This window comes from Callorhinus ursinus, unplaced genomic scaffold (assembly GCF_003265705.2).
Source record: "Callorhinus ursinus isolate GAN/ISIS: 27379988/994484 unplaced genomic scaffold, GSC_fseal_2.0 scaffold5, whole genome shotgun sequence".
In the NCBI taxonomy this organism is placed as follows: Eukaryota; Metazoa; Chordata; class Mammalia; order Carnivora; family Otariidae; genus Callorhinus; species Callorhinus ursinus.
Genome location: NW_027397067.1, coordinates 13,810,318 through 13,824,807, shown reverse-complemented (window position 1 = coordinate 13,824,807; position 14,490 = coordinate 13,810,318).

Below are 14,490 nucleotides of genomic sequence, written 5' to 3'. Positions count from 1 at the left end.
ACTAAAAGTTTGACTCAGTAACTCACTAAGGAAAGGTATAGACGGCACTTAAAGATGAAAAAGTTGAAATCTTAATCCAGTTCTGGCTATGAGGATTTTATTAGGAAAGGTTAAATGGTGGAGCCTTTCAAAAACACTGGAGAACCCCTTTCCTTACATCTACCCTCACATCCTTCAGGGCACGTTCCTCAATCCAGGCAGGAATGGGATGCTGTGGGAACGAGGGCTTCCAAACAACAACCAGGAGCCCATTCAATCATTGCTGTCTTGGGAAACCTCTATGTGGTAGCCCTCTGGGCCTTAAGAGACTTACCTTTTGTTGCCCTTTCCCCTTCCATTCCTCCAACAGAGCACCTCCTGCAAACAGTGCAGTAGGGCATGGTGTCAAGTATGCAATTGAATCTCACTGCCTTTTTAGAGATTTCAAAATACTCAGCCCAGGCAATTTAGGAGAGTTGGTGCTCCAAAATGTAGAATCCTAACACAAACACACTTGTATTATTCAATGAATTGAAAGTAGATTCAAAGCACAGATACCCTCCGCCGTGGGTTGGCAAGCTCATGTTACAGTCTGGACCTTTGGCTATTTTTGGTCTCCCCAGCCCTTCCCAGTCAGGCTCCACTCTCTTTGGGCCACCAGGAATGCTGAGGACCACGATGCCCTTTTCTGTCTGAGCCACAGGACAGCCCTTGGTTTCTGGATGAAGCTGCCCTTGTCACAGCCCCTGGACCTCCAAGTTGACAGGTCACAATTTAACACACTGGATTCATAAAAACAAACAAAATAGCACCTTTTTATTTTCTTTGGCTGACCTCTGCCTGCTTACCAACCTCTGCTTCCCGGGGCAGGGCCAAGAAGGTGGAGGAGGTGTAGATGAGCAGTCCCCAGTTAGTTACAGTCTAGATCATGTCTGTTGGGTAAACAGTCCATGGACGTGGTTCACTCCTAAAAGACCTGCTCCTCCCCACGCTCCCCTGTACCTTCCCCACATGGTGGCTGGCTTCCCGGGAGTGACGGCTTCCTATCCTCCTGATGTCATGAGGTCTTGGGCTGGTCCCCCTGCACCAGCTCTTGGTTCTGGCTGTCCTCTGGCTGATCTCTGCTGAAACGAAGTAGATCCAGTCTTAACTGTAGAGCCTGCCTGTGTTTCTCCTTAGGCCTCAGTTGGTGTATCTCCCAGTATATTCACTCAGTCAGGCCATGCTCCTGGGGAACCCAGCACCCCGCTGCTGAGCAGGCCTCTCTCCAGCTCTGACTAGTACAATTCACCTGCCAAGGTCATTTGTGAGTCCTGAGGGGCATGTCCATCAGCCCTTGGATTCGGGGTCATTTAGCTCGTGCCAAAATGAGACCCACTGAGGCTCCCCAGTTCTGTTTATCTGCCTTCATACTTCCCCTCTGTCACAGTTTTTCTGTGTCGGGTAACGTAAGAGGAAATGCTAGTCTATGAGGAAATTGAGTTGGGGATGCACATTGTTTGAGTTCAATGGCTTTTGTTTGTGTAGTTCACAGACACATATGAGTCCTGTTAAATTACTGTGTTGTTCCAGGATAGAAATGACTCCTAGTATTTCCCTGCTTGAGCTTGAAATGTTCTTCACCCACATCTTACTGTCTTTCTCTTTCAAACTCCCTCTTGTCTGAGAGGCCTCCTCTGACCACGCGCCCATAATGGCATTCTCTCTCCCCTTGCATTGCTTTATTTTTCTTTATTGCACTTATCTATTGCAAATAATATCACTGTTTTCTTGTTGACTTTCACCTCCCCCGTTAGAACTTAAGCTCCCAGAGGGTCTGGTTTTTGTCTTGTTCATTGGAATATCCCCAGTGCCTAAGATGAAATAATATCCTTAATGATTTTTGATAGTATACATTTTAATGTTATTAAAATAAAAATCCATATCAAAATGTGCAACAGAATACATTTTATTTTGCAACTTAGATTTAACTAGTTTCATGAGTCATAAGAGAAGATTTTGAGACCAGAGCTGTCTTCTTACTTTATGCCTGGTATGATTTCTGTTATACCGTTCAAGCTGTCTTCCTCAATGGTATGCTAAATAAAAGTGTATTTGTTTGAGATTCCATATATTTGTGTAATAGTCTGCATTAAGCTATCCGGATGAAAAACTAGATTTATTACTAAGTCAACACCTGATCGTCTTAAATATTGATATATACAATGCCATTTATTTTAAAAACCAACATAGGAAAAGGAGAGAATGGGGACTTTCCGTTTATTTATTTTATTTTTTAGTTATAGACATATAGCTCTATATATCCATATTATTTATACTTATTTTGAAGTGAATCTATAAACACTTCCTTTAATGCACATAAAAACGTAGTCAATTGGGTGCCTGGGTGGCTCAGATGGTTAAGCATCTGCCTTCGGCTCAGGTCATGATCCCAGGGTCCTGGGATCAAGTCCCGCATCGGGCTCCCTGCTCCTTGGGAGCCTGCTTCTCCCTCTGCCTCTCTCTCTCTCTCTCTCTCTCTGTCTCTCATGAATAAATAAATAAAATCTTAAAAAAATTTAAAAAAATAGTCAATTTTTTGTGGAATTATTGCATCAAAGAAAAAAATTACAATAAATTCTATAATTTTTACTTTTATACTCTACCTGCCTACAAATTTTAGACTGTATTCCTCAACAACAATACAAAAAAAGACAAAGTAAAGAGGTGACACTTTTTTTTTAACCTTAATCTCTAATAATCTTGCATAGGTCATAACAGAATCAGAATCAATTTTAATGTAGCTACAGCCTTTTCTAAATTTATATTTTTCTATTTCAGGGAAATGAGTTTTGTTTATGAATTTGTGCCAAGTGTGTAATCATGCTGGCTTTTACACACAGACAACAAAGGAATGAGGGAAGAGATACATATTGCACAGCTATATCAAAGGGCTTAAGTGACTTCACATAATATATTTTCTCTGGTGTGTTCTATTTGGCTGGTTGAATGACTGTCATTTTGCATCCATTCCTCTGAGGCAATGACATGGTGAGGACGGTATTGTGATAGATGGAACTATCAGAACCGGTGAGTATTTAGATATTGAACTAGTGTATTAAATTTACAAAGGGCTACATTACAGGAAAGTGTGATTGCTCTTCTATGACTGTTCTGAGCTTTAAGGACAGGGCTTGGTAGTTAAAGAACAATGATGCATTTTCCCTTTCCTCATCCTACCACCTCTTTTGTGTTGCTTAGCTACAGTTGAAGCAAACCCCAAAGCTTTTGTTCACAGGCTTTAGTCTAAGGATGAACTCTCCTTCAGCTAGCTTCATATAATCCAATATAGCAAAAGCAAGGCACTTGGAAATCAGGTTCATCATGGCAGATTCTATAGACAAGAAGAATAAACCACATTGCTTACTAGAAACTTAGAGGACAAAGATGTAGAATAAAAGCATCACCTTATTTTTTTGCACAGTGTGCTATTTCCAAAACAGCCCACCTCCCCCACCCTTCACCCCTGCCATGCTATGAAAGTTAGAGCGTTCTCATAAAACCTTCTGTAAAGCGACCAGTATCCTCCACTTTCTGAAAGTTTGAAAGTTCATGTTAGGCTGCTTTGCCTTTATGAAAGTCCTGCATTCGTACCTGTTTTCTCTAACCAAAAGAAGTAAGAGGATTTTTGCCTTTACAAAACAGTAGCTACCACCCTAATGTAGGTCTTTCGAAAAAGAGGGATACCTGTAAAGACATTTTCATGAATTAACTGACTTCATCTGCTCTTTTCTCCTTAAAGGTGAATTTGAGAAACCAGCCCTTTCTTTTTGGTAGTCTGCTCTTTATTATTTGCATGGGACTTAAAAGGGGCCAGTCTCCTTACGTGGCAGAACATACCTTGCAGGCTTACAATCTCAAGCTTTTCCTCCTACTACATTTGAAAGAGTCACACAGCGTGATCATAAATATTATCTCTACATAATTCCCTCCTCAAAATTGTCCTACCAGAGGTACCTTTTTACCTTTGAGATGTATATTTCTAGAAACATGTTAATTTTCTGACCAGCTTGAAATGACAAAACAAAATGCCAGCAGTCATGCTGTTGACTCCTTCAGTATCCTGGCTATCTGAGGAGCTAAATATCACTTTGGATTCCTGTTCTGGAGATCCTGCAGTTGCCAGTTGTACCAGTTTGTCTGGATAGAGTATAGGCCTCTTCCTAATAATACCCCAATTTCTTTTGGGGAGAGGAACTCCAGGGATTCACTTCTCATTGCAGAAGCACACAGGCCAAAGAGACCAGAGCCTCTCTTTCCTTGCATGTTGCCTCCATTTGACCATATGACCCATGTGTCCTGGGAACCTGCATCTTGACCAAATGAGGTGGTAAGAGGAAAGGTTGGAGGTATTTCATCACTCTTGCAGGGGGACAGGATTCCTGCCCAAGCTGTTAAGAGTTATTTGGAGATGGTTATTGTGCTGCCTGTTTCCTGTTGTATGCACGTGTGTGTCCCTTTGTTGCTCTCTTTGCTGCTTCCTGCTTCCAAGACTGCCATGTTAGCCTTGTATCAAGTCTGTGAGATTTCACACCTGAGATTACACACACACACACACACACACACACACACACACCCCATAATATCCTTTTTTACAAGCAAATACCTTTTGCTCAGGTTAAAACTAATTTCTGTTGTTTGTGACAAAAAAGAAAAAAATCCCTAACTGATACTGATATCATGATTCTAAATCTTATAGAAAAGGAAATAACCAAAATTCTAGGGGTGTGTATTTGACCCAGTCCTCTAAAGTTGAACATTCACAATTAAGTTCATGAATAATGAAATTGTGGCATAACTGGTGTGATAGAGTACAAAAGTTCATGTAGCATCTTAGGATACAATCATGTTTTCATGAACACTTCCACCTTTATATGAAATGTTTTAGTGTGCTACCTTCATTCTTGAAGATCTGAAATGTTAGATCTATATGGGAAATGAGAGGGCGCAACCAAATTTGCATAAAAACAAATGCAGTTAGGCTTTCTCTCATCCTATTTTCCCTAATGAATTGAATTTCTGAGTTTTGGTTTTTCCCTTTCTCTCTCTCTCTCTCTTTCTTTCTTTCTTTCTTTCTTTTTTTTTTTTTTTTTAGAGCTGAGTTCTCAACTTTGTACATTTAAGAAATCTATTTGTGCCCAAGAACATTCTGTTATTACCTTGAGGTGCTCTTCACAGTGGTTTAAGGTTAAACTGTGAAACTGAAATTTTAGTGCCAAGATTATATTGATTTCATGGTACAGATAAGTAAGCACTTGGGTTATTAGAAGATTGTTCACACTGTTAGGATCTTTCCTAAAAACATTGTTTTCAGTGAAATCATAACACTAAAAATTGATGTGGGTTTAGAAATCTCTATTTACCTCTGTTTTTTATTTAAAAATTAGAGAAAATAAATATCCAGTCATAATAAAGTACTATTAAGTACAGTGTACAATATGTTTCTGTATTCACAGGGAAACTTTATGTTGCAAACAAAGAAAATCAATTCGCCTGACCTAACCAATAAATGAAAATATATTAGTTTATATAACTGAGATGTATAGATGCAAATCCATCATTAGACACAGATTGAGCTTTAGGACTATGATGTCATAGGGACTTTGTCTTTGTCTTCCTGAGCTCTTGGTTCTTCCTTTCTCTTTGTTGGTGTTGTTAAAATTAGCAGCTATACTCCTAAGCCTCACATCTGTACCCTGCATCATTTGGATGACAGTCGTGTGCCTGTGTCTCACAGTTCTAAGCAAAACTTTGGATATTCACTCCAATTTAATTGAATTAAATCACATATCCACCCCGGAATTAATCACTGTAGCCAGAGTAATGAGATGTGTTGCTTCACTAATTCTCCATCATTTGTTCCACCCCTATAGCAGTGGTGGGTAGACATAGCTTCCCCAGAAGCACATGAATCCCCCCTCCCTGAAGAAAATTGGGACCTGTTGAAAGTGTGAGAAAGAAAAGGAAACTTCACAGGCACCCAACAAGTGTCCAGTCATCCTCCATTATGTTGCTATTGTAGGGGATATCGATGACATCTAGATGTTTCATGTAAAGTGCATCTTCACCATTTTGCACCAGGGCTTGTGATGTGAACCAACGAAAGTGTGCTTCATATAGAGTAGATTGGCAGAGGTTAAATATGACAAGGATCTGTTTTAATATATCCAAGGCATTTTAGTTAATTTTAGTCAATATCAAGGCCATCATATTCAGAGCCATGAATTGCTCCAGTGAAAACTTTCTCTTCCCTTTTGTCATCCTTGCTAAGCAACATTTTTAGGGATGTCCTTCATGCAATGTGAATATCCTACTCTGTACAGTGTGAAATGCAAAACAAATGGACTTAGTGTTTTATTAGCTGATAAAGACAACTGGCTGATAAATTTACTTCAGGGTAGGGATTGAATTTTAGCAAATTCTCCCCTCTCTCCACTTCTCACTTCCTCTCAGTAGTGTTATAACACTTGCAGACTATCTTCTAAACTCTACTTCACTTTATGGAACTTGATTAATAGGTAAATACCTATTTTTCTCTACTTATAAAATATTAAGTAGAACAAGTTATATTCTCAAAATTGGACACTATCTGGAGATGTTAGCTGGCATTAAATTTGTTTGTTCTAGCCACTTTCCCTTACAGTCTCAGAATTTTGACCTCATGTGTGCCCCAGAGCAATTGGAACAACAGATACGGATCCATTGATCCACACTGACTGAGCTCATACAACATTGATGTATTCCTGAGAAACTCTATTTAAGCAAAAAATAGATTATTGGCCATAAGGGCCAAACACTTGCATTCTCTGAATGATACATTCTCCCCCTAAAAGTAAGCTACATGGAAGAGCCAAATTATTATTTGAACATTGCCTCTTATGTGTGGAACTAGAATAAGGTGATTAGTTTTATAATTTAGATGTTCAGTACCATCAGACAAAGTCAGATGCCTGTATCTCCTCAACTTGGACTTGGGCCCTGCCACCTTCTTTCTAGAACAAGGCTTTGGCGGGCACTACTCATGTGTGCCAGCGAGTCTCTGCTTTGTGCTGATCAATATCCTTTTTCTGAATGCCTCATTCTTTCTTTAGACAACTATCTTCAATCAAACCTTTGCACTGAAGAACTTATCTATATGAAATAACTTTATGTATCTTGGCCTGTTATGTATCAAAGCTAATCAAACTAGGAGAATCTTATTTTCTCTTTTATGTACCATGTAACTAACATTTTCTTTTTAATTCATTAAGGGATGTAACTGAATGAGTGCCCACTCAGTGCTAGGCATTTGACCTATGTGATCGTATTTAAGCATAAATGAAGCAAGTAACATGATTCTCATTTTAGAGTAAAGGACACTTAAACTCAAAGAAGTCAATGCAACTTGCTCAAAGTCAACATCTAATTAGTTGATAGAGACAGACTTCAGCCATCCTATTGTGATTATGTGTTGTGATTCTAAGATCAGTGCCCTTTCAATATGTATTACCTGGGAGGACATGTTAAGAGAGGCTTTGTGTTCTCCCATCATTTCTAAAAGTAATGTGTCAAAGTCTTGATAGCTGGAGAAAATTAAAATTCTTAATTTATTGTATCATTTTTTTATGGAAACGTGTTCATTTATTATAGTATGTATTTCTTTTGTGCCTAGAGTGGGCAAATCTCTGTGTTGCATAGTATAGAATAAAATTTAAAAAAAAAGATACATTATGATCTTAAAATAGGATAATGAAAAAAGGGTTCAAATAGCTATGATACTTAACTGCATATTAAATAATGGTTATGGTGTAATAATGCAGGACTGTGATCCCTGAGATAAGCGAAAGAAAATGAGATAAACATTAAAGATTTCCCCCAAATTTATTTCCTAGAAGCAGTTCCCAGGCTGCAGAGCAGAGCAGTGGAACCAGGCAGAGGCCAGCATTCTCAATGACTTAAGAGACAGAGATTACATATCAGAAAGCCTAAGGCAAGTAGAAGTTTCAGGGCTGTGTATGAGAAAAGAGGGAGCTACAGAGAGAAAGAGAGAGAGATAGACAGGGACAGAGAGAGATCCAGAGATCTGTGGAGAGAGGTCCCATAGAGGTTTTGGTTCACGTATGAGCCTGAACAAAGAACTAACACAAGCAATAGTGTGAACAATTCTCAAAGCTTACACAAGGCTGGAAATAGTTGTTTTTCTACCAGCTAAAGTGAGGTGTTTTTGACAGTATCCTCAGAAGAGAATTACATTATTAGGGGGCTAAATTAGCCCTAAACTAAAGACAACTCTGGATCTGCCTTAACAAAACCTAAGAGCATGCCTTCAAAGGACCAAACCAATCACAGATAACTGCCTGCAAGAACAAAGTACAGTACTCTTTAAAGGAACACAACAAAATCTAGCGTGCAACAATATGGCAAGTTCACAATGTACAGAATTCAATTAAAAATTTCCTGACATACAAAGAAGCAGGGAAATATGACCCATAATCATTAAAAGCAATCAATACAAATAGACCCAGAAGTGACCAAGGTGATGGAATTAAACAAGGACATTAAAATAGCTATATGTTCCACATATGTTTTAGAAAAGAGAGGGAAACATGAACGATATGAAACTTTTTATTTTTTAAAACTTTTTTTAAACTTTTATTAAAAGACCAAAATTGAACCTCTACAGATGAAAAATATAATATTTTTTCAGCATATTAGACACAGCTGAGAAAAAGATCAGTGAACATAAAGATATAGCAATAGGAATTATCCAAAATGAAGCAAATAGAGAGAAAATACTGGATAAAAAATGGCGTGTGGTACAATATCAAATAATCTAATATATGTGTAATTAGATTGTTCAAGAAAGAGAGAAAAAGTTGAGGGTAGGGGTATGTTCAGAAAAATCTCTGAAGTAATAATAGCTGAAAATGTAAACACTTTTGATGAAGACTATAAACCTACTGACCCAAGAAATGCAAAATAACCAAAATAGAACAAACAAAAACAAGTAGAATAAAAATAAAGAAAACCAAACCAAGTTATAATCAAATTGTTGAAATCAGTGATAAAGAGAAAAAAATTCTAGACCAGCCATAGGAAAAACATGATATGTATAAAGACATAAGGATGAGTACAGGTTTCTTTTTTTTTTCTTCTCTATAGGTTTCTTGTCAGAAACTATGCAAGCCAAAAGATAACATAGCACATCTTTATAAAATATTGAAAAAAAAAACAAAGATTACCTACAAAGACACAAAGAATGAAAATATCTTTCAAAATAATAAAAGCCAGTAAGACTTTTAAGATATGCAAAAGCTTAGAAAATTCATCACATTGGACTTTTACCACCAGAAATGTTAAGGAATGTGTGGCAGGAAGAAGGAAAATGGCACACAGGTGTCTACAGAAAGTCATGAGACACATCAGAAATGAAAATTATTTGGATAAATATAAAAAACATATTTTACCTCATCTTTCTTACTTTTAAGATTTCTTTATAAGATAGAAAACTGTTTAAAGCAAAAATAATAACTATTTTTTGTAGGATTTATGAGTGAAAGGTAGAAATAAGGTAATTGACAACAACAGTACAAAGGTTGAGAAAGGTAAATGGAAGTAGACTGTGGAGTAGTATAATAAAGTAGTACATTATTGTTTGAAGGTAGACTATGATAATTAAAAATGTATTTTTTAATCTTAGAACAATCACTAGAAACAAAACAAAGAGGCCTTGCTAATAGACCAACTATGAAAATAAAAGAAAGATCAGAAAAATATTCAATTAAATCATAAGATGGCAGGAACAGAGGAAGAAAGAACAACAAAAACGAAGAAAAAAATTGCAAGATGGTATAAAACCAACCATAACAATAACTGCACTAACAGAAATGGTTTAATGGCTGGAATGCCATTAATTAATATAACACAAAGCTGATTTCAGAACAAGGAATATTATTGGGTTAAAAATGGTATATTTCCTAATAACAAAGGGATGAATTCATCAAGAACGCATAACATTCTTAAATATGTATGCCAGCAATAATAGTGCTTCAAAACATATGAAATAAAAACTCAGAAATTAAAGTAGACCTATCCACAGTTATACTTGGAAGTTTCAATATCACTTTCTTTGCAATTAATAGAGCAAGTTAAGAGGAAATCAGTAAGGATAAAGAAGAGCTGAATAATATGATTAACAAACCCAACCTAAGGCTAATTGACTTCATAGAAAAACACTTAACCCACAAACATTCTCTTCAATAGGGAATATTCACTTAGAGACCGTTCTGGACACTCAAAGTGGTCTCAGTAAGTTTAAGAAGAGAGAAATCATACAAAGTAGGTTTTCTGAACGAAACAGAAATAAACTAGGAATTAGTAACAGAAGGATATCAGAAAAATCCCAAATATTTGAAAATTAAACAATATCTTTTTGAATAATCCATGGGTCAAAGAAGAAATCAGAAGGCAAATTGGGAAACATTTTTGAGTGGATGAAAATGAAAACACAGCATATCAAAATTTGTGAAAAGCAGGTAAAGCAGTGCTTGAAGGAAATTGACAGCATTAAAGAAAGAAATGAAGAAATCTCCTTTTCTGGATCTCTTTGCGCAAGTGTCACAGCCAGTATCCCTCTCTTGGGGGCTGGGATAATTCCAGCCTTGAGATGAATTCACAACGTTGATGAAGTTAGGTCTTCACCATAGTCCAGGTATCTGGTGATGCTGTTCAGAAGGCTGTGAACCTCAAGTGAAGACTAATGTGAAAAAGGCTCATGACATCTTCAGAAAAGTGCTCAGATGAGCACATTATTTGCCTAATACATTTCCTGTGTCTCACAGGTCCCCAGCGCAGACTCAGTGACACTAATGGTAGCTTTTATCCCCTCTTCCACTGTATACCATACATTGAGCTGACAGGTGGTAACGCCGAGCACATTTTGTTTTCCCTTTAGGGCCTTGTTATTTCGGTTTTGTTTTTAAGTTAGAAAGGAGACAATTTGACACTTTTTCCTTTCGCCTTCTATAATAGCTTTATTTGCTTTAAAGTACCCACAAACAAAAGATGCTTTTTCCTGTTGCTCTCTGGAAAATATACCCTAAAGAAGATTCCCAAGCAGTAGAGGAATTTCTCAGAAATCCACATGGGGACAGAAATAGGGACCTAACATTTATTAACTGCCTCTTTCTTGCCAGCCTCAGTACTCGCACAGGAAATTTACTGACCTGTTCTTAATCTGCTTACCAGTCTTCTGGCCTGGGTTCCTAGAATCTGCTTTAGGGATTTTCCCACATGTGACCCCAAGCCTATGCAGCTTGCCTGACATTGCTGAAGAAGTCTGATTCACCAAACTCACAGAATTTGTCAGTGTTCTGTCCGGTCACATTGTTGACCAGGGTCCCTCCTAGGCTGACCAGTCTATCCAAGTTGCAAATTTGAAAATAAAGCAGCTCTATTTTGTGCTTTTGAGTTGAGATAATAGTCTCAGCAATGCCAACAGTGATTAGGTGAACATGAATCTGTACTTCAAGTAGAAAAAAATGGGAAAAAGTTTTATTTGTTGGTGTCAGAGGTCCCATGGGAACAAGACTTTGAGAGAGGATTGGCTGCAAAAAGTTGATTGGAAAATGCTTTCAGAATCAGGGAGGAAAAGGAGGAGAATTGATCAGAGGGAAAATATATTAGTTTTTTATAGCTGCCGTAACAAATTACCACAAACTGTGTAGCTAAAAACAACACAAATTTATTATCTTACAGTTCCACAGAAGTCTGACAGTGGTGTCACTGGGCTAAAATAAAAATGTCTTCCAGGATAGGATGAGCTCTCCCCTGGAAGCTCTAGGGGAGAATCCATTTTCTTGCCTTTTTCCAGCTTCTAGAGACCACTCACATTCCTTGGTTCCTGTCTCCTTCTTCCATCTTCAAATCCTGGCATAACAGGTAGAATCTTTCTCACATTGCATCACTCTGGTCTCCCTGTTTCCCTCTTTCACTTCTAAGGTCCTTGTGATTACTTTAGTTTCACTCAGATAATCCAGGGTTATCTCCCTGTCTTGAAGTCAGCTGATTAGCAACCTTAATTCCATGTGCAACCTTAATTCCTCTTTTCTATTGAACCCAACATATTCACAGGTCCAGGTGATTAGGTTGTAGATGTCTTTGGGGGAGGGAGGGAAGCATTATTCTGCCTATGTGGAGAAGCTGAAATAAATTCATTTATCCTACAGAGAAGATAACCCCTCAGAGTTGTGCTGAATTGCAACAATATATATAAGCCCCCGAGTTTATATAGAGTTGAGGTATATTAATGGACTTAGAACATCATCACTCAGTGTATTTTTCTTAATACGAAGATATAATAAAGAAATTGCAAAATTGTTCTTCAGAGTTTTCATATTTTGTGATTGTGGTTTTACATAATTTGTGTAATTGAGAGTGTATCACAAGTAATAGAATCCATTTTTATTAGGTATGAGGAAGGGGTATACAGAAATCTCCATCTCTCTGAGCCTCCGTTTTCTCATCTGTAAAATAAGTATATTTTTGCTTTTAATTTAGAATATGTAACATATACATTCCCTAGCTAGTACTTGAGGAAATAATAGTTGTTCGATAAATTGCAGCTAATATGATAGGACATAATGTGGTATAATCCCAAATGTTTACTTGGCTGTTCTGCTAAATAATTTTACAAGATGAAACACTGTATTATTCACCATTTTATACTTAATCCCCAGCACAGTGCCTGGCATTTGGGAGCCACTTAATGCTTGCTAGTTGGACAACTGATTGATTGGGTGGCTAACTGATTAAATGAATGTCATTCCCATTCCTAATTCCTTATCTTGGCCTTCTCTGAAAAATCTTCTGTAACATCTTCTATAATATTTTTCTAAACTTACCTGCTCAATACAGGCTCTCCATTCCACCTGGGCTCCACTCATTTCCTACAGTCTAAGGATAGTCTAATTTAATCTGACCCCACACCTTATTTCTTATGTCTCTCCTCCTTCACTCCCCCTATAAACCCAACCCAGGTATTAAGGCGCAGATTGAGTCCCACCTTCCCATAAAGACTTCCCACCTTACTGTTCATCCCAGAAGTTTGTCAAGTTTGAATTCTCATTTTCCTACACATTTGCAACACTCATTTTGCACTTTAATATACTAACTTGTGTTGGTGTTTGTGTTTTATCTTGTTAATCATAATGAGATCAGATGTCTGTAAACTCTTTTAAAGCAGGAAGTGCAGTTCACATCCTCTTTCATCTGTTCTAAGATGCATTTTTGCACATTTTAGCACCTCTGAAATCAGAATGCATTTTACAATCAATGGCAATTCGGATCATCATAGGTTTGAATTGCACCATGTTCTTGTGGAAAGTATTTGAGTTTGCTTCTGTCAGAAACTACCAATCTGAAACCACTTCAGATTAAATTTGTGTTGTATATTTAGACCACAAATATGAGTGAGTACCAGCTTTACATTTTTCGGGTGAGATTTTTTTTTTTTCCTTCCCTCACACAACAGCAAGATTGAAAACATGCAACTTCCCTTGTGCTTTTCTGCTTGTCAGGTTTGTTTCTTGTTTAAGCCTTTTTAAAAAAGATTTATTTATTTAAGGGCGCCTGGGTAGCTTAATCAGTTAAGCTTACAACTCTTGATTTTGGCTCAGGTTATGATCTCAGGGTCATGAGATGGAGCCCCACATTGGGCTCCAGGCTCAGCAGGGAGTCTGCTTCTTTCCCATTCTCTCTCCCTCTGCCCCACCCCCCCCACACTCTCTCTCTCTAAAGGTGAATAAGGCAGTTTCTTTTTTAAAAAAAGACTTATTTATTTGAGAAAGAGAGCACGCGTGTGTGTTGTGGGGAGGGGCGGAGGGAAAAGGAGGGAGAGAATCCTCAAGCCCACTCCCCGATGAGTGCAGAGTCTGATGTGGGGCTTGATCTCATCACCCTGAGATCATGACCTGAGCCAAAATCAAGAGTCTGACACTTAACTGACTGAGCCACTCAGGTACCCTTATTTCTTGTTAACTCTTATACGCCCTCGTCTCGACTTAAGGTAGGGTTTCCTATTGCTCATCCCCCATCCTGGGCACTTGTTCCATAATTGAAAATAAAGTAATAATCCATATTACAAGTGGTGGCATCTTAGAGTCAATTAAATATTGTATCACTTTGTATTCCCCAAGTACTTGGCCTAGTGTAGATTAATATGTACATGCTAAATTGCATTAAAGTCACTCTCGATGCTCTTTTTCTTCTTATTCCACAACCTACCTCTTTGTCAAAGCCATTGCCTTTGACTTCTTTAATAATCTGGGTATTAGGTAAAGGGCTGGAGCTAGTAGAGAGTAACACAGATTACATTTGCAATTTTTGAAATCAGGCTGCTGGGTTTATATCTTGGCCTTTTTTGCCTTCTACCTCTAGGACCTCAGACATATAACTTAACCTCTGTAACCCTTAATTTTCTCATTGGTAGAGTGG